The sequence below is a fragment of the Bison bison genome, unplaced genomic scaffold, assembly GCF_000754665.1.
Source record: "Bison bison bison isolate TAMUID 2011002044 unplaced genomic scaffold, Bison_UMD1.0 scf7180017864050, whole genome shotgun sequence".
NCBI lineage: Eukaryota > Metazoa > Chordata > Mammalia > Artiodactyla > Bovidae > Bison > Bison bison.
The window spans coordinates 5,519,312-5,540,419 of NW_011494622.1; the positions used below are offsets into that span (position 1 = coordinate 5,519,312).

The 21,108-nt window shown below is 41.4% G+C and overlaps 1 protein-coding gene across 1 annotated transcript in view; it reads right to left on the reverse strand.

Moving 5' to 3' along the window:
* The window catches only part of FAT1 (FAT atypical cadherin 1), a 126,530-nt gene that overhangs the window by 84,895 nt on the left and 20,527 nt on the right, over nucleotides 1-21,108 (reverse strand). The window lies entirely within an intron of this gene.

Genomic DNA, 21,108 nt, shown 5'->3' on the forward strand with positions numbered 1-21,108 from the left:
AGGGCTCAATAAAATCACCTCGGCATATTTAAATCAATGTAGTAACCTCATAACATCCAGGTCTAATCTGTTTAAACGCAGTACTCTGCCTCAATTACAAATCTAATGTTAATATTTTATTCTCAGGTCGACTGCCTAAGTCATTATCTCAAAACTTTGGTTTTCTAAAAACCTATTCTTCACACAATTCTCTTTGAACAGAACCCTGTGTCTTTTATCAGCGTCAAGAGCTGTTCCCAGGTACTTAATTTGAGTTAATAGCTGTCAAGGAATTGCTTGTTGCCTGATAACAGAGCTTGGATAATCTGTTCTCATATCATCCCATGAATAAGTTAATTTGTTTTAATTCGATCCCTGTGCTGCTGAGTATATATCAACTATGGATGTGTGTTAGTGAATTAATTTACAAGGACCACTTAGGGAAGGAAGAGAGAAGAACTTGTATTCTTGGTTTTAACAGCAAAAGAACAGTTTTTATTTGAAAAGCCTCACAACAGCTAACATTAGAAATTCATACTAAACATATGCTTTTTTTTTTTAAACTTTACATAATTGTATTAGTTTTGCCAAATATCAAAATGAATCCGCCACAGGTATACATGTGTTCCCCAAAACAGATCAAGTGAAATAAAAAGTAAGGTCTCATTTTAGAGTTATTTCCCCACCCTACCCACCCACAAAGGAACTTTAGTACACAGCAGACATACATTAAAAAAAAAAAAAAAGGCAGCATTAAGATGCCACTGGGGAGAAAGAGCTTTTTAAAAAAAGTTGAATTAAATCAGAGGACAGTCTCCAAGAGTTTGCTTGTAAAAATCAGAATCTTCAAACGCATCACCAGAAATACAGCCACAAAATAATAATCACCATTTCAATTATGATAGTTCCTTGAATGAAGTAAGTTTTTTTGACTAACAATATTGGCATCTTTTGGGTTTTTGCTTTGAAACCCAAATTGTCAGTGGCAGCCAGAATGCAGAGAGAGGAACTCTCTTAAATTGCTGATGAAGCTTTCATTTCTAGATAAGTATGTGGCAATTTGTTTTGTATCAAAAAGTTTTTAAAATTTTTATTTCCTCTGACCTAGTAATTCCACTTTCTGCAATCCATGCTAGGGCAACAGAGAAACAATACACACACAAGAAAGTAATTTAAAAGTATTTAAAAACTGGGTATTGTTATACATATCACCATTAACCTCTGTGATGGCATACTATTTTACCAAGAATCAAGTTCTTTAAGAATATTTAAAAATCATAAAAGGATGTGAATATTGAAAGAAAGTCAACAAAGCGATATGTACGATGTAAATTAACTCTTTAAAAAACCCAGCACTTGGGAGTTATATAGGGATGTGTGTACACAAGTTAGGAAAACATTTCAGTGATGCTCTAAAGAGCAGAACCTTAAGAGTTTTTTCTTTATAATAGCCTACATTTTCCCAGAGCTCTACAATGGTTATATATTTCTTTCTTTTAATTGGAAAATAAAGCTCATTTTAAAAATGCAAGTGGTTCCCTGCCAACTTTGCCCGAATGCTACGGAGAGTCAACTCTTCAAAGAAAATAATCAATATTATGTAATCATTTTCAAACTCCCCTTTCAAGACCTTTAAAGGGAACTTTTAAAGCTAACAGAAACCGCAAGCAGGAAATAAATTTGCAACTGAACAGATGCACCCCCAGAGATGGGACGAGATGCACCTTCAGTGGCTTGGGGAACAATTTCCTTTTATTGTTTCTTCGCTCCCAAGTGCTTTTCAATGCCTGAAGAAGTTAATAGGTCCTTAATAAGGACTCGGCTCCCAGAACCGATTCCTGTTCATAAGGTAATCTGGAGACCTGCATGTGGCCCTTTCACAAGGGCTTCAGCAAATTTCCTGCCGTGAGGTGGCCCCAGGGCAACTCTGTTTTCCTGTGACCTAATCAATAGGGCCCGAGCAGGACAATCCCTCCAATCTACAGTCCTGAAGAGGGGCGGGAGGAGAGCTCAAGCTTTATTAAGGAATGCTATTTACCTGTCACAGTGATGGCTCACCCCGCAGGGGTTAAAAAAAAAAACCCCAAACTCCAGCTGCTTCAGCAGATTCCCAGCCAGCAGCCAACACAAAATAAACATATTTACTTAAGCTTCATTCATAACTTTTGATGTGAGACTGCTGAAGCCCCAAAGGAAACAGGTAGATCTGTGAGATCCCAGGCCAGCAGTTGAGGTACATACAGCACAGCAAGTTTTAATGGTCTGTCCATTCAGATGCCCTAAAGAGGGTCATTACTAGGATATGACAGGAGGAAAAAAAAAAAAAATCCCAGGGTGCACATCCCAAAATTTACACAGAAAATCCCCAAAGCTGAAACTGTGAACTTTTAAACTTTGAGATGAATTTAAAACTGAAGTAACACAGAGCAAGTTTACAGAAGGGCTGCTTATCATCATTGCCCTTCATCTCAGAGAGAATTATGAAAAGTACAGGTTTTAAGCTACAAAAGCTAGCAATTTCACAAGCCCATAGGAACTTTTTTCTTAAGCACCATAGGTTTCACTTCACTTGGAAATGGCAGACCTGGTCTAATCACATCTTTTCGAAAATCACTCTGTAAAATACTGTCTTAAGACATCATACACATTCACATGAGGAAGATTTAGGCACCAGAGGTCAAATCAGACTGGAATTATGTTACCACCCCAAATATGCACCCAAAAGACAATATGAATAGGACTAGTTTAATAAGACATGTTTATCCTTGGAAGAAAAGCTATGACAAACCTAGACAATATTAAAAAGCAGAAACATCACGTTACTGATAAAGGTCCACATAGTCAAAGCAATGGTTTTTTCAGTAGTCATGTATGGATGTGAGATCTGGACCACAAAGAAGGCTGAGCACCAAAGAATTGATGCCTTTGAACTGTGGTAACTGGAGAAGACTCTTCAGAGTCCCTTGGACTGCAGGAAGATCAAACCAGTCAATCCTGAAGGAAATCAACCCTGAATATTCATTGGAAGGACTGGTGCTGAAGCTCCAATACTTGGGCCACCTGATGTGAAGAACTGACTCACTAGAAAAGGCCCTGATGCTGGGAAAGATTGAAGACAAGAGGAGAAGTGGGTGACAGAGGATGAGATGGTTGGATGGCATCACCGACTCAACGGACATGAGTTTGAGCAAGCTCTAGGAGATGGTGAAGGACAAGGAAGCCTGACGTGCTGCAGTCCATGGGGTCGCAAAGAGTTGGACACAACTGAACAACTGAATAAGTTACAAAGGTTAGCAATTTCGCAAGTCCATAGAACTTTTTTGTTAAGTACTACAGGTTTCGTTTCACTTGGAAACGGCAGACCTGGCCTAATTACATCCTTTGGAAAATCATTCTATAAAATACTGTCTTAAGACATCATATATGTTCACATGAAGAAGATTTGACCCACATGTCAAATAGGACTAGAATTATGTTACCAATTCCAAATATGCACCACAAAGACAATACAATGGAACTGGCTTAATAAGAGATGTTTATCCTGGAAAAAAAAGGACACTTAATTGACTGAGAATTTTACAAAAGCTATCACTAGGCAGTTTTTAATTGAAAGCAAAGTTCTAATTTGAAATGAAGCGCTAGGTCGTTTTCCAATGTCCATTAACACAAAGCAAGAGAGAGGCCAAGTTAAATGATTGCAAAATGAGCTTCCATCTACTCTGACACTAGCTTAACATCACAAGAATTGCTCCACTGTAATATTTTTATATGCCAGGATCTAGGCCATCAGCATCTTTGACAAAGAAAATTTCTGCAACACCAGCAAAATGGGTTTTTAACATCCTAACTAAATACCATCCCAGACATTCAACTCATCACACAGAAATACTCAACTCGTCCCACCCACCCTTCCCCACAAGGTGCACCAACCAACCACGGAGGAACAGACGTGCGGCCATCACCTCACTGGGTGACTGGGCCTTGCTCTGGGGCGGCAAGTATTCTTTAACTGAACACAAATCTCTGGGTCTGCACTGTGGTAACAGACACTGGAAGTGGGGCTAGTGTGCATGGGGATGTGATGTAAGTGCAAATACACATCAACTCAAGGCTTCAGGTGAATAAAATGCAAGGTCTCAACACTTATGTTGATTACATGCTGAAATATATGTTAGATTAAATAAAGTACATTAGTAAAATCAATCTCGGGTGTGTGTGTGTGGCATCCATGTGCTCAGGAGCTCCGTCATGTCCAATTCTTTTGGGACCCCACGGACTGTAGCCCGCCAGCCTCCTCTCTCCATGGGATTTCCCAGGCAAAAAATCTGTAGTGGGTAGCCATTCCCTTCTCTGAGGGATTTTCTTGACCCGGGGATGGAACCCTTGGTCTCTAATGTCCTCTGCATTGGCAGGCAGTTTCTTTACCACTAGGACCAACTTATATACATGGACAGCCCTATTGAGTAATATTGCCTCAACTGGTAAACTAATTTTTCATTAAATATTTGAAAAATAAAAGCAAACATTGGCAGAATTTATATAATTGTGCAAATATAAGCTGTGAAAACAGGCTCATTTTTTTCATACAGGCACTTGCATTGGAATAAAATGCTTCAACAATAGGGTATTTCCAATAAACGGTTGTATTGTCTGCTCTGGGACATGAATTTGTTTGTTGTTACACAGACTGTCTTAGTTACGCAGACTGTACTGATTAGGTGTCATTAATACTATAATGAAGGTTCATCTCTAATCCCCAAATAGAGAATTTAAGAGTGCTAGTCTCTTAGATGAGGCTTCCCAGGTGGCTCAGTGGTAAAGAATTTGCCTGCAATGCAGGAGAGATGGGTTCGATCCCTGGGTTAGGAAGATCCCCTGGAGAAGGTAATAGCAACCCATTCCAGTATTCTTGCTTGGAAAATCCCATGGACATTGGAACCTGCGGGCTACAGTTGATGGGGTCATAAAAGAGTTGGACATGACTCAGCAATGAAACAACAGCAGCAAATTATCTTATATAAAACGATCTTCCATACACTATATTTTCAGAGTCACTATTAAAATATCAAAATTCAGGTTAGCATCTCTAGACCAAGTTTCTAATGAAACCTAAATTAAACTTGTTATAGAACCTTAATTTCCTCCTATGAAAGAATTTTATTAGAAACAAGACCATTCATTTTGATATTTAATTATGACTGTACAGAGATAAACAATGAACAAGTATTTGCGCTTTACTGAGGTCATTTACCCTTTTCTTCTCTAAGGAGGATTATTTTTCCTTGTTTTTCTAATCTCTTTGCAGAAAATAAAACCAACCAGGGTTTAATTATATCTTCTTAAAAAAATAAAAAGATAGCCACAAATTTCCTTTTCCATGGATAAGTCAATGTGATCAAAGCCATTAATCTCCCAAATTTCCAGACAGAAACATCACAATGCTTAGTCAGTCAGTACATTTATGAGTTTGTTGCCAGTAGGTACATTTAAAGGTTGGTTTCAAGTCCTGAGATTTAAAATGTCATGGGGGGATTTTCCAATTTATTCTGTTGCATTTGTCCCATAACTCTAATAAAAGTTAACTTTAATATAATACTAAGTGGCATTAAAATACATCTTTAAATTATTTTTAATACATTTCCACTTAAGCTATACAGAGGTATAAGGAAGATTCATGAAGCCAAGAGACAGCAAAGCAACCCTCCTATATCCCTCCCTCTTTCGATATTCCCCAGATCGTCCCTCCATTTCCCATTTCCCCAAGTCTTCCTCTAAGAAAAAGTAATAAATGGGCGAAATAACTTGTGACAAATTAATCAACAAGACAAGTGGCATACAAAAGAACATTCAGAAGCCAAAAGCTATTTGTGAAGACGCCTGGCTGCCGTTACCAGACACTCAGTCTCTCTGCCTTTGGCATTAAAATGCTGTTCAGGAACTGGGATCCTCAAATTCCCCTGGGGGCAAGCAACTTCAGAAATCTCTGTGCTAACAATTGGGAATAAAGACTATGGGTTTGATGTCTTTAGACTTGCTATCTTTGCTCAAGTTCTAGTTTTCATGAAAATGTTCTTTTAAACAGCTTGAAGCATTTTAAAACTATGAAATATTTTAACAGCATTAAAAACCTTATGTATACATGAATATGTAAGGGAGAACATTTTCAAGGCACTATAGATAGATATTTTCACAATTTTCAAATGCTTTTAAATTCTTATTACATTTAATATGCAAAAGGAGTTTCCTTAAAGGGAAAAAAGTCAGGTACGGTGACTGTAATGGACTGAGAAATGAACAATACTTTGCAACTCCTCCCATCGAGAGGTGGAGTCTATTTTCCTATCCATTGAGTCACCTTGCTCAGTCAATAGAATGTAGGAGAAGTGGCAACAGATGAGTTCTGAGCACAGGCCTCAAGAAGTCTTGCTGCTTCCATTCTCAAGCTCTTAGAATCCTGAGACCATTCTGAGAACAAATTCAAGCTAGTCTGCTGGGCGATGACAGACACAGGGCCTATAGCCCTGGCCCCCAACCACCATTTAACCATCTCCCAGAAGCTGAGCCATCATGCTGACAGCAAATGACCCAACTCATGAGAGCTCAGCTGAAACTAGCAAAGGAAGCACCCAGCTGAATTCAGCCCCAGCTGCCAACCTACCGAAATATAACCTAAATAAACTGGTGGTATGAAGCCACTAGGTTTAAGGTGGTTTACTTCCCAATAAAAGGTGCAGAGTTCTCCGTGATTTTCCTCGCAGTATTTCAAATCAGCCCAATGATGATGAAAGTTTCAATTCAGCTTTGAATTTGTCTGCATTTACTCCACTAAATCTTCTAATCTTCCTCATTAAACTTAACCCAGACATCCTCTCTCCTTTTCTTGTAACTCTCAACTGTTCTCAAGCACCAAGTGTGCCTCCTCTGAACAGATCTCTACCCAAAAACAGAGAAGAACTTCCATAAAGGTTTTCTGCTCTTCCTTGAATCATCCTAAGGAGTTACTTATATGTTAGAGGGAGGAGGGGGGAAATGTTAACTGAATTGGACACTGCTAACCATCTATTCATAGAGATGAAAGGTGTGGAATCAGATGCCTAAATAAGCAAGAAAAGCAGACAAAGAGCAAATGTTAGTTAACAAACTTTTTTCACCTAGATGCAGTCACTTAAATGAGAATATTTTTTGGTTTTTGCATATATTACTCTCTTTAGAGTCAGGGCATTGAATTTCTCCTTAATTTTACTATGCTTTAAAAAAAGGTTTTGCTATAAGTAAACAGCATCCCTTTAACAGAAATAACCAAGAGATTTACAACCGGCAACAAATGGCTTTTTAAGAGGCCAGTGTATATATGCTCAATATACTGCAGAAAGCTGACAGTTTCAAAAACACTCTAGAAGTAATTACTTCTTTCAAGCTTTAAGAAATTCATCAATAATGATACTCACAAATAAAAAAAAGGCTTTATCAATCTAAAAGTCTTTCAAGTGTTCAAATTTTTGCCAAATAACAGACAATAGAAATGGATATTCATCTCAGTACTTAAAACAAGAAATATTTTTCAACCCAGAGAATTACACGGGCTATGCTACAGCCCAAGAAAACAACAATCCCTAAAGCAGGTGTCCTCACCTAGGAAGCCACAAAAGCAAGGATTTCTAATTCTAGGTGTTGGTAACTCAATCTGACAAATGAAGTTGCTTCTGGAGAAGGCAAACTATAACAAAAGGAATTGGTACCACTACTGAAATTTTGCTGTGGCTGTAAACCTAATTCTTTTGCTTTAAATTATTTCAGAGATATGGAAAAAGCAGTATTCTAAGTGGAAGATCAGTTTTAACTATAGCACATATGACACCTTTCTATCCCAATTAGAATTTTCTCTCAATATTCCAGGTAGAACAAATTTAAAAGGTCCTTCCCAATCATAGTTACTTAGCATATGTGTCTCCTTTTATTATTTGGTAATAATCTATTTCAAGTGCAAATTGTTCTCATATGCCAAGTGCCACTGTGTACCTACTACATGACAGGCACGCTTCTAGACACCAGTAATAACAGCAAGAACAATACAAAGTCCCTGTCCTCATTAGCTACTATTGTGGTAAGTGAAATGACAAAAGTAGGTTTTCTTAAAAATATGCTGCTGCTGCTGCTAAGTCGCTTCAGTCATGTCCGACTCTGTGCAACCCCATAGACGGCAGCCCACCAGGCTCCCCCGTCCCTGGGATTCTCCAGGTAAGAACACTGGAGTGGGTTGCCATTTCCTTCTCCAATGCATGAGAAGTGAAAGTGAAGTCGCTCAGTCATGTCCGACTCTTAGCGACCCCATGGACTGCAGCCTACCAGGCTTCTCCATCCATGGGATTTTCCAGGCAAGAGTACTGGAGTGGGGTGCCACTGCCTTCTCCTAAAAATACGCTAGAATAGTTCTAACATACAGTTTATGTAAAACACATTATTTGAAAACTCAGGGGCTTTAAACCTTATATTCTGTAGATGCGTTTGCTTTTCTTTCTAAAACCAACAACATTGAGCTAATTAAAACCAAACATGGATACTATTCATGTTCATTCTTTTCTAATCAGTTTTCATCTTCTCCATGAAGTCATCACTCTCTTAGGAAAGAGTCCTTAAACTGTTTTAGTTCTATCCTTTAAAAGCAATGGATTTCCATTCACATGTCTCAAACAGTGAACTAACTTGTTTTTTACACGGCAAACTCATCTTTTTTTTTTTCATTTAAAAATGTAAACACCTTCAGCTGAGGAACAGATCAAAGAAGAACAACATCATGGAACAAACATTTACCGGCCTTATCAAAAGATGACCATCACCAAACAAGTATTTACTGATGAGTAACTGTGTGCCAAGCACTGTGACAAGGTAAATGAAGATGTCTGAGATAGCTTGAAGTCACGTAGTTTTAAGTCTAAACAGGCAAGTAAAACTGTTAATGAAAAGCCAAAAGCAAGGAGTTCCCTGGTGGTCTAGTGGTTAGGATTTGGTGCTTTCACTGCCCTGGTCAAGGAACTAATCTTGCAAGGTGTGACCAAGATTAAAAAAAAAAAAGCTAAAAGCAAATGGATCTCAGAGAATCTTTTAACCAAGAATTTATGGTTGAACTGCTTTAAAATACTTTATAAGTTAATTCAAATTAAAAGTTTTCCAAAACAGCTTTCTTTCCAAAAATCGGTTTTCAACTAACAAAATGCTTTCAATTTGTGATACAGAAAACATATTACTTCATAAATGATTCCAAAATCACTGTTAACAAAAACTGAAAAAACATATTTACTGGAAGTGATAGGAATCTCATTACCTATAAATCTCAGGGCTTCCCTGGTGGCTCAGACAGTAAAGAATCTGCCTGCTATGTGGGAGACCTGGGTTTGATCCCTGGGTTGGGAAGATTCACTGGAGGAGGGCATGGCAACCCACTCCAGTACTCTTGTCTGGAGAATCCCCATACATCGATCAGAAAATGTTCCCACACAAACATTTATTTCATCTTTCACTGTAAAATTATTCAATGCTCCTTTTACAACAAACAGTCGCCTTAAAAACAGGCATTATTCACCAAATTTTTTTTTTAATAAAAGACTACTTACAAAACTAAAATAGTTTATTAAATCCCCAATGCTCTGATTTTTTAAGGCCATTTAAATAAAAATCCAGTCTGTCAAGAGAGTTAAATTCAATTATTAGAAGTCCACATTCTCTCACCCTGTTTTACTTTGATAAATAAAGGCATACATGTAATTTGGGCTATGTAGGATTTCCACGGGAAGCTGGCTGTTGTGTATATATGTGTGCACGCGCACACGTCTGCATGTGTGTGTGTGCTCAGTCGTGTCCAACTCTTTGAGATCCATCAGCTGCGGCCTGCCAGGCTCCTCTGTCCATGGAATTTTCCAGGCAAGAATAAGCTGCCAATACTAAATATCAAATCCTGGTCCAGAGGGTTGCTTATTTAAAGATGGACATATTGCCTATCATTTTACTACAATCGTTTGTCTAATCAATCTTAATGGGGAGACAGGAATATCTGAAGATAACAGGTTTGCAACAAACCACAGGTTATTACTTCACTTGGAAACAGACTTGGATAACAGATTCTCTTGAATCATTTTACGCACGTGCACAAACACACAAAGAAGTGATTTCCATTTGTCCATTGTAAAGGTTTACCTCCTTCATTTATAAAGCAGAAATAAAACCCACCGCAGAAGCACATATTAGACTAAGTGCCATATACTGTACGTAAGACACTTGCGGGCTGTGGAGCATTATACAAATGCTGTATTCTCCACTGTCACCACTGTGATCGCTGCTCCTCCCATCTCTGGTCCTCCCTCATGAGAACTTTTGAGGACTGGTCATCCTGGAACCTCTAGGACAGAGGGACTTAGACCCAGGGCCCAAGGACACTGAGGGTCTTGAATACAGTTAGCCATTCATGAGTCCCTGGTTCGGTAAGAAAACTGCTGAATCTCTGAATAGAGAATACACAGCTTTCAACAGGTTCTGAAAAGTTTTTGTGGTTCTGAAAACAAGCCTGTTTTGAAGATCTGGGCTCACGTATCCAGGCGGGTAGGAGAAGAAATGTCTTACACCATTTTCACGAACACCATTATTATCTGGTACAATCAGTCTGTTCGCAGAACAAAGGCTATGCGCGCTGCGTCAGCCTCTGTGATTAAAAGCAGCAGGAAAATGAGTGAGACCGTGCTCTGTCCTTGAGTTCTGGGACACACACACGAAAAAGAGCAAAAAACAAAAAACCCTGAGTCAGATACATACAGAAAGAGGAATAAAGACAATCAGACTAACGACCTGGTCTCAGGAAACGCTTCTCAGGAGAGGCAACAGTGGCTTATTAGGCCAACCTAAGAAATATTTCCTGAGTGCCTATGACATGAACCCAGTATAAAAAGTTTAGCATCCACCCTCACAAGGAGATGACAACTGAGAAGAAAAGAACTGTAAATAAACAATTACACTAGAGTGAAACTCACAATAATGTGGGGGAAAAAAGCCACATGCAAGAAAAGAATCAGCCCTATATGAAGGAGAAAGCTTGTCAAGAAAGATTTATTAAGCAGAGTCAGAAAATAAGAGCCGATCAGGAGATCAGTCAGCGTATTACCAGAAGGCAGGGAGACAGGAAGGGCGGGGCGCAGAGAGGTGAGCGGGGAAGGGAGGGGCCCCACGTGGCCGCAGCACAGGATGAGCGGTAGTGGGTAGTGACGAGGGAGCACAGGCAAAGGACACAGGAGGAGAGAGGCGAGTTCACTAGGGCATCACTGGCTACGCTGGAGAGCCTGGACTTCGTGTAATAGGGACTCGAAAGGTTTTCAGGAGGAATTCCTCGAGAGATGGAAGCCCCTGGTCAAGAACCATCTCTGTATTACCCAGAATACCCTCAATGTATCACACCTTTGTGATTGTTTAATCGGTAAGTCACATCTGACTCTTTAAACCCACGGACTATATAGCCTGCCAGGCTCCTCTCTGTTCATGGGATTTTCCAGGCAAGAGTACTGGAGTGGGTTGCCACTTCCTTCTTCAGGGGATCTTCCTGACCCAGGAATCAGCCCCAATCCTTCAGTGGCAGGTAGATTCTTTACCATAGTCACCTGAGAAGCCCTGTGTCACACCTTAAACCACATCAATTTCTATGACACTACTTAGTTTAAAGAAATACGTGCATATAAATACTTCAAAATTCGATGAACAGAGTACATTCCCATCTATTTCTACTCAGGAATTATGATGATGATCTAATGAGACAATAAAGAGTACGTCAAGGCTGTATATTGTCACCCCACTTATTTAACTTCTATGCAGAGTACATCGTGAGAAATGCTGGGCTGGATGAAGCACAAGCTGGAATCAAGACTGTTGGGAGAAATATAAATAACCTCAGATATGCAGATGATACCACCCTTATGGCAGAAAGTGAAGAAGAACTAAAGAGCCCCTTGATGAAAGTGAAAGACGAGACTGAAGAAGTTGGCTTAAAGCTCAACATTCAGAAAAGTAAGATCATGGCATCTGGCCCCATCACTTCATGGCGAATAGATGGGGAAAGAGTGGAAACAGTGGCTGACTTTATTTTGGGGGGCTCCAAAATCACTGCAGATGGTGACTGCAGCCATGAAATTAAAAGATGCTTACTCCTCAGAAGGAGCGTTATGACCAACCTAGACAGCATATTAAAAAGCAGAGACATTATACTTTGCCAACAAAGGTCCGTCTAGTCAAGGCTATGGTTTTTCCAGTAGTCATGTATAGATGTGAGAGCTGGAGTATAAAGAAAGCTGAGTGCTGAAGAATTGATGCTTCTGAACTGTGGTGCTGGAGAAAACTCTTGAGAGTCCCTTGGACTGCAAGGAGGTCCAACCAGTCCATCTGAAAGGAGATCAGTCCTGAGTGTTCATTGGAAGGACTGATGTTGAAGCTGAAACTCCAAAACTTTGGCCACCTGATGTGAAGAGCTGACTTATTTGTAAAGACCCTGATGCTGGGAAAGATTGAGGGCAGGAGGAGAAGGGGACGAGAGAGGATGAGACGGTTGGATGGCATCACCAACTCAATGGACATGAGTTTGGGTAGACTCTGGGAGTTGGTGATGGACAGGGAGGCTTAGCATGCTGCAGTCCATGAAGTCGCAAAGAGTCGGACATGACTGAGCGACTGAACTGAATGAGACAATAAAATAAAGAGCTTAAAATAGGGCTAGTACACAGTGGGGTTAAGTTAGATCTAAGCTCAGTCATGTTGGACTCTTTGCGATCGCATGGCCTGGAGCCCACCAGGCTCCTCTGTCCATGGGATTCTCCAGGCGAGAATACTGGAGTGGGTTCCCATGCCCCTCTCCCGGGGATCTTTCCAACCCAGGGATCGAACCCAGGTCTCCTGCATTGCAGGCAGATTCTTTACCATGTGGGCCACCAGGTAAAGCACTCAATGAATATTAACTTCAATTACATGTCAATGGTGATAAAGATGAAGGAAATAAGAGTACAATATGGCTAAACTCGGTCAAAGTAGAAAGAAGTCTTACATCACAGAAATAGCTGGGTAACTTTATCAAAAATGAAAGAAAGAAAGAAAAGCAAAAATCAACTAGGCTAAAATTAAGAAGACCACATTTGGTAGACTTTCTCCAGTATAAAATAAATAAGACACCTCTAAAGAATCTCTTTCAACGGATCTGTTTACTCAGCTACACGGACGCCTAGCAATGAAACAGGTTAAATACGATAGCAGACATTCCGAGAGGGCATACTTCAATTCCCAAGGCAAGTTAATTGATAAGACTGGCCCTTGAAGTATATATGTGAATAGTTTCCTCCACTTTTATCACTGCTGTTAAACTGGATAACTGCCAACTCAACAAGTTCCGCATGTGCCCTTGAATAACAATCTTTCCAAGCCCATTTATCCTCAGTAACAAAGACATGAAAGGCTGTGCTTCGTGGCATTGCGTCCCGTACGGTGAGCACGCACTCTGTACACCAATACGCTTGGTTTTTTAAAAAACTAAATGCTATGAAGGCAGCTGCGAAGCAAAGCAGCACACAAAATACAAATAGATAATTAACAACTTGACAAACCCAGGCTTGTGAATGCAAATAATCCACAAAGTCAAAACAACAGCAACGAAATGGTTAAGAAAAAAAAAAAATCCAACATGAGGAAACAACTCGAGTTTCAAGATCTACTCAATTTTCAGAATTGGGCAAGGCAGGCAACATGGAAAGAACAGCCTGGATGTGAATGGGGTATTAAATCTTTACACACACAGGCCACTCAAAGTATGAACACTCAGGTCTTCAACACGTTCAGAACATAAAGGTGGTTCCCTGCCAGGAGGGCTGCGGGGGAGAACAGGCTCATTAGGGCGTCGAGCCACACGCGTCACGGTGGCGAGGACAGCAGCTGAGGCCAGGGCACCGAGGAGGACAAGGCAAGACAACAAGGACACAAGGAAATCCATTCAAAGAGGAAGCGAGGAAGCGTGGGCTAAGCCAGCTCCCGCCGCTGTGTGGGTTAAACTGGTTTTAAAGGTTAGCCAGGACCCTAACAGCCAGCTAAAACAATGTTTCCAGGACAAGAGGCTTCGATTAAGGTCCAACAGAGTTCAGGCAGGCAGGCAGGCTGCATTTTTATTCATGGGAAGGTCATAGTGTCACAATTGCAAACACAGGTGAGATACCTGTCCACCGCCACTAGACGGCAGAGCTCACTACCGTCTATATTCGGCACCAGATACTAATCACTTCAGAGCAATAATCTAAAGCATTTAAATGCCACCACTTTGTAACGCTAAAACTCTGCTCTACTAAATGTGCCAAAGAGCCACACATCATTCTGGGAATAAAAATGAAGGAAGGAGAGTCTCTGAGTCAATATTCCTTTCAAGACCAAGCCTCAAATTTAGGACTGAAGTGAACAGCCCAGCCCACCCTATTCAGCCCAGACTCCTACTCAACTGGTGGTTTTTATATGGGCTCCCTCCGGAGAATGCCATGGACAGAGGAGGCTGGTGGGCTACAGTCCATGGGGGTTGCAAAGAGTTGGACACGACTGACCACAAACAGCGTGGCAAGACCACTCTTGAGTGACGGCAGTTCAGTGCAGGGTTCCCGCGCACACACTCCCTAGTTCTGCCACTTAGCACTCAAGTGGTTTTGCCTTCAGTGGCATCCAACTCTGCAACCCCATGGACTGTAGATCACTAGGCTCCTCCATCCATGGGATTCTCCAGGCAAGAATACTGGAGTGGATTGCCATTTCCTTCTCCAGGGTATCTTCCTGACCCAGGGATTGAACCTGTGTCTCCTGTATCACAGGCAGACGCTTTACTAATGAGTCACCCGGGAAGTCCCAAGTGGTTTTAGGCAAGTTGTTTAACTTCTGAACGTTTCCTCAGAGGTAACATAGGGATAAGAGTAACTATCTGGTAGATGTGAAAGTGAAAGTGAACTCCTGTCTGACTCTGTGTGACCCCATGGACTGCAGCCTATCAGGCTCCTCCGTCCATGGGCTTCTCCAGGCAAGAATACTGGAGTGGGTTGCCATTTCCTTCTCCAGGGGATCTTCCCAACCCAGGGATGGAACCTGGGTCTCCTGCATTGTAGGCAGATGCTTTTACCGGCCGAGCCACCAGGGAAGTCACAGGTGTGAGTCAACTGTGAATTGCAGTTGTGAGTCTTAGTTGTGAGGATTAAACACGTTAACATACATAGAGGGCTTAGGACAGCACTGGCCGTGACACTCAGTATCTGTGGCTCATTATTACCACGTCGTCCACGTCACTACTGTCATTATCACCAAAGGCTTGAGGCCGGAGAGCACCCCAAGTGGTTCCAGCCCGTCCCCTCCCGGTTCTGACCCTCACACGCCACGCAGGACTGGATCAGTGCACTGCACACCTTCACCACGTGCTGCTCAACAACACGAGACCACGCGGAACCACAGGGCACAGGGTGTTATATCCCGCCCCCTCCTCCAAGCACCGTCCCTCGGCACCTAAAGCATCAACTTGTTAAATACACAAATAACTAAAGGCAAGTTTTCACTTTCATGCATTGGAGAAGGAAATGGCAATCCACTCCAGTGTTCTTGCCTGGAGAATCCCAGGGACGGGGGAGCCTGGTGGGCTGCCGTCTATGGGGTCGCACAGAGTCGGATGTGACTGAAGCGGCTTGGCGGCAGCAGCAAAGGAAAGTTGAGCCCTGTTTCCTAGCATGGAAACACACATTACAGTATGTAAAATACAAAGCCAATGGGAATTTACTGTATGACTCAGGGAACTCAACCCGGGGCTCCGTAACAACCTAGAGGGGTAGGATGGGGAGGGAGGTGGGAGGGATGTTCAAGAGGGATGGGACACATGTGTGCCTATGGCTGATTCAGGCTGATGTACGGCAGAAACCAACACAATACTGTAAAGCAATTATCCTTCAATTAAAAATAAATAAATTTAATTTTTTTTTTAAGTGAAAAAAAAAAAACCCACAAACCAAAACAGAGTTCCCTTTGGATTTCTAATGAGATCCTGTTTTCACCTTAAAACCCTCCTGGCTCCCCAGAGGATCCCCGCCCCAGCAGAAAGGACTACCATGCCCTCCATCCTCTGACTCAGAGTCACAGATTCTTTACTCCCGACCAGAGCAACGGCACATACATGATCATAACATGCTTCCTGCCAAAGCCCCTTTTTCGGTCTCACTGGGGCCATGAAACCAGTTTCCTTTCTCCTCAACTTTCTGGGGAGGAGAATAAAGAACAGGACAGAAAGCAGCTGTGGCCACTCGAGGGAGGAGATGGCAACACAAAATCCCTTTCACCAGCACATTTCTTCACTCCCTTGCGGCCTCCCACCAGTCCCTATTTTAGTTCCTGCTGCCAGGAATTCTAGACCCAGCTCCAAGCAGGGTAACTGGTCCCACCCCAGGAGATCACACTTCTAGGAACCGCCCGGCCCTCAGCCACTCTTACAGGCTTTTCAGTCCTCCAGCTTGAGCCCATTAATAGCCTTCCTACAGGCTACTATCTGTCCCGAGAGAAGTGGCCGTAGGAAAAATCATGGGTCCCTGGCTGTATGCAGAATATCCTACTTTTAAGTTGGGAAAAGGTCTTTTTTAAACTTGAGCGAATAATTAAAATCATAATGAAAACACTCAAGAGCTCTGCCAAACCAGACTGAATCCCCAGAGGCATTCTCCCTCCTCACTGAAGTCAACAATAAGGTGAGACTGGACTGGAATTCCCTTCTGTTTCCACCAGGCTAACTCATTGCTCCTTCGTCCCCTAAGCCAGTCTCCAGACCTAGGAATGGTGCAGTAACACTCCCCCGGAAGGACACTGTAGCCGGGTTCTCTCAAGAAAGACGTAGTCCTTACTGTCCCTCCCGTCATTCATGAACGATGATTTATCCCGTTGCAACAGCTGTTACTTCCATGTTAATTCATTCCAAGTCTTTTCACTGGAATGTAAATTTCAATCCTGAAACCACAATTGGTGTTCTAAGAGTAATACAGCCCTAAGAAGTTCAAAAATTTGCTTTTATCTTAGTGAAAAACACGGTCTCCCGAAATACGTCGAGTCAGAAAGGGAAAACACTCTTACCGGGTTGCATTACAGTAAGAGCCCAACTGAGGCGCTCCAGACAGTAGGGAAATCACACACAGAAGGCGTTCATTACGATACAGACACGGGTGGAGCAGGGCTCAACTAAACCCTGCTTCGATATGAGGTCCCGTTAACAATTTTAAAAGTAAACCTTTTGGCCAAGCCTTTCGCTAGTTTTAAAAATTATACCCTATTTTAAAAATGAGCAAAGACCTGCAACGTTTTATTGGCGCTCAAGTAATAATTAAGTTGGTTTGGTCCTCACCAGCCAAGAATACTAAGCTGAATTAATTCCACAAATCTCCAGGAGGAAGCCCTAAGATTCTACTCTGCTCAACTCGGAAGCTTCCGACAAAGCAACCAGCAATGTCCTGGAAGTGAGAATGGGGTGAATGCTAAGAAGTATAAAGTCGGGCAAATAAAAACCGAAATGTGAAATTACACATTTCCAAGATACCTACTCCTGTAACATTTCTGTTAAACCTGCTTTACAATCCTCACTGCAGATTTTAAGGAGACAAAAAGGGGAGACTCTTTATAGAGTACTGGAGATTGATCTCTAACGGCAGGCTTTCCAAATAATGTTTCACCCAACACTCAACCCTTCCAAACCTCAATCATGCGGGCTTGGATTTGTCAGAATGGTTCACTAACACCCAGAAGCCTCTCCAGGAAAAAGCATATGACACAGTGAGAGATTAACTGATGAGTCAAATGACTGTCACCCCTACACTGCAAGTATGTGTTACCTCCCTGCAAAGCCAATTAGCAAAATATGCATAACACCCAGAGCTGACAGGGCTGTTCACTCAAATACATATTTTCGGTAGTCCATAGAATTTCCATTTCCAAAAAAAAAAAAATTGTCAGGGGATATTTCAAGTTTAAGCAGCGTTTTTTTGTTTTGTTTTTTTTTTAAGGGAAAAGGGAGGATCTTAAAAATAGTAAGAACTAAATTCAGACAGCTGAATATGTCCTCTGTTCTATGAGAAGCATACAAATGATATCCCTGTGTAACAATGCTGAAATAGGTAAAACACCACAAAAACTCGGTTTTATTATATTCAGCCAATGATCTAGTTTAAAGTTAAGTCAAAGGCAAGAAGCAAAGCGACAATGAGGCAGGCAGGTTCATGGTCTTCACAGTCACAGCAGCTCTGAACAGGCCCACGGCCATCAGCCCTGTATGAAAGGCATCAGTAGAGGAGAAGGTGAGAGCTCAGCAGAAGTGGGCAAGCAGCAGAGACTTAAGTTCTCTTTGTCTGATTCTTCAGGAACCCATGGACTGAAGCCCACCAGACTCCTCGGTCCATAGGATTCTCCAGGCAAGAATACTGGAGTGGGTTGTCATTTCCTTCTCCAGGGGATCATCCCAAGTCAGGGACTGAACCTGGGTCTCCTGCATTGCAGGAAGATTCTTTAGTCACCAGGAAGCCCATACTGACCTTCTAGAAAGATGCTAATGACTCCACCTGGGCCAGGCCAACCCCAACTCATGCTGGAGTTTGCCTGCCTTGTCTGAGGGGGTACCCACTGGTGTTTCAGAACTGCCCCTACTTTTCCTCATCTGCCAGGCACCTCCCCACACTCCCAACCTGCCTTCAAAATCAGTGAGGCAAAACCCAAACAGAAAAGTGGCATATCTAATTTAGGATTTCTATCGCACAAACATATTGACTTTTCATGAAGGAATTCGATACCATGATATCAGATGTCTTGCTGGGGATCTCTGTAAAAGCTTGGGCTGATAATCCTACTGACAAAAAGAAAATATCTTGCAACGTATACCAGAGCAATGTATAAAAACTATTATATCACCTTTATGCAACTTCAAAAGCATATAAACCTAAATCTGCTGTATTTTCCTCTATAACGGAAGGACTATAGAAGAGATGACCTAGAAATTTCCAATTTTTCTCTCACCTTTAAATCTCAATCTTTGTACCAATGCATAACAGTTGATCATACACTTTCCTAACCCGATGCCCATAATCCCAACCCATGCCCGGCCTCTCACTAAATTACCACCCTTGAAGTCTAGCCCTGCCATTCAGCTTGAAAACGACTAAAATTATTTCAGAACGCTGCCCTGTTCAGCTGGTTGGCTGCACACCCTCTCCCCTATCCGCCCACCCCCAATAGTAAGACTATTCCAGTCTCTTCAATTTATAGACCAAAAATGCTAGTTTCTAAATAGGTCTTTAAAAAGCAACAATAGAAATACTCTTCTGAACTTGAAAGAAAAAAACCCAAAAGACAGTGCTCACATAATTTAAGACATAAAGGAAATGTAAATTAAGATTTTGTTTCTATTTTCTGTCTTTCAACTATGACAGTTCTCTTTCAAGGTGTTCAAAGCCCACCTTGGAAAAGAAAAAAATAAGTAGGAAAAATTGTCCTTATGAAATTCATAAAACACTTCATACTTTCAGCTTCAGTTACTAAATTCTGGGTATTTTTCTATGTTGCCAATGTACCTGAAAACTAATTCATATCAGAGAGTATGATAAGGGAAAAGATCCATTCCACTCTTCAGGTGGGTGATTACTAACTGCTGCTGGCAACGCTATTTTCTCTTGAATTAACCATTACAGATCTTTTGGATGAGTGGCAGATGATGACTCTGCAGATCTATACCACACACTAGAGGTATGTAATTCACTAGAGAAAGAATCCTCTGAATAAACAAAAACATGTTAAAAATTGTGTACCCTCTGAAATCACTTATTTCTAGGACAATAATTAAATTTTTCACTTGCTGTACACCTATTAGACATGGAACTGCACACTGGGGTGGGTACTGAGTGAAGAACTTATTTGTGGCATTACTGAATAAAAACTTGAAGATTTAAAACAATAAGAAAAAAATATGCCTTTTAGAATGGACATATTCGTAAAGGAAATAGCAGTGAGATTAATAAACAAACCGAACTCCATCTGTGGCTGATGACTGCTGGGGTTACCCAGTTTCCTTCTATTTTCCCTAGCAGTTTCAGAAGGCAGGACATTCAAAACAAAAATAATCTTTAATTTACTCATTCAATCTTTTACCATGTAATAAGCAGCTTCTATCAGGCAATATCTGGTGGGTGCTGAGGACAGAAAATATATGCGCTAAAAGCCTGTCCTTAAAGGTAGTTTTGTTATGAACTGTGTCTCCCGAGATTCATGTGTCCAAGTCCAAAATCCCCAGTCCCTCAAAACATGACTGTCCTTAGAGACAGGGCCCCAAATGAGATAAACGAGTTAAAAAGAAGTTAAAATGAGGGGGCGGTCCCTCATACAAAGAGATGAGGACACAGACGTTAACAGAGAGGATCATGTGATGTCACAGCGGACGATGGTCAACTACAAGCCAAGGAGAGAGGGCTCGGGAGAAACGTACTCTGCCAACACGTTGATCTTTGATTTGCGGCCTCCACATGTGAAAAATAAATTTCTGTTGTTTAAGCACTGTGTCTGTGGCAGACCTTTGTTATGGCTGCCCCAGAAAAGTAATAACACGGTTCACACGCCAGCAGGGGAGACTGACATATAACTATAAAATCCATGAAAAGCAGTTAAATTAGAGGTATGTACAAAATGCAAAATAATACATATATACTCTAGCATAAATGGCTGTCCTGGATGTTCTGTTTTTAGGTCCTCATTCCAGGAGGAAGGATGTATAAGGGAGCATTGTTACCACTTTCAAAAGACATTAAACAACAGACAATAACACGTTATTTCACTTTATCCCCACAAAAATCTTTCAGTAAATTGGGGTGCCCCCATCTTATAGGTGGAGGAAGTCAATTTTAAGAGGATAATCAATTTGTCCAAGACCATCAAATTAACAGCTGAGAGAGCCACGATTCACAGCCAGGTCCCTCCAACTCCAGCTTCTACAGACTCCATCTGCCGTTCAAACGAAACCTAGAGAACGTACACGGTCCTCTCTCTGTAGGCTCCCTTACTTGCGGGTGTGCACCAACATCTGAATAG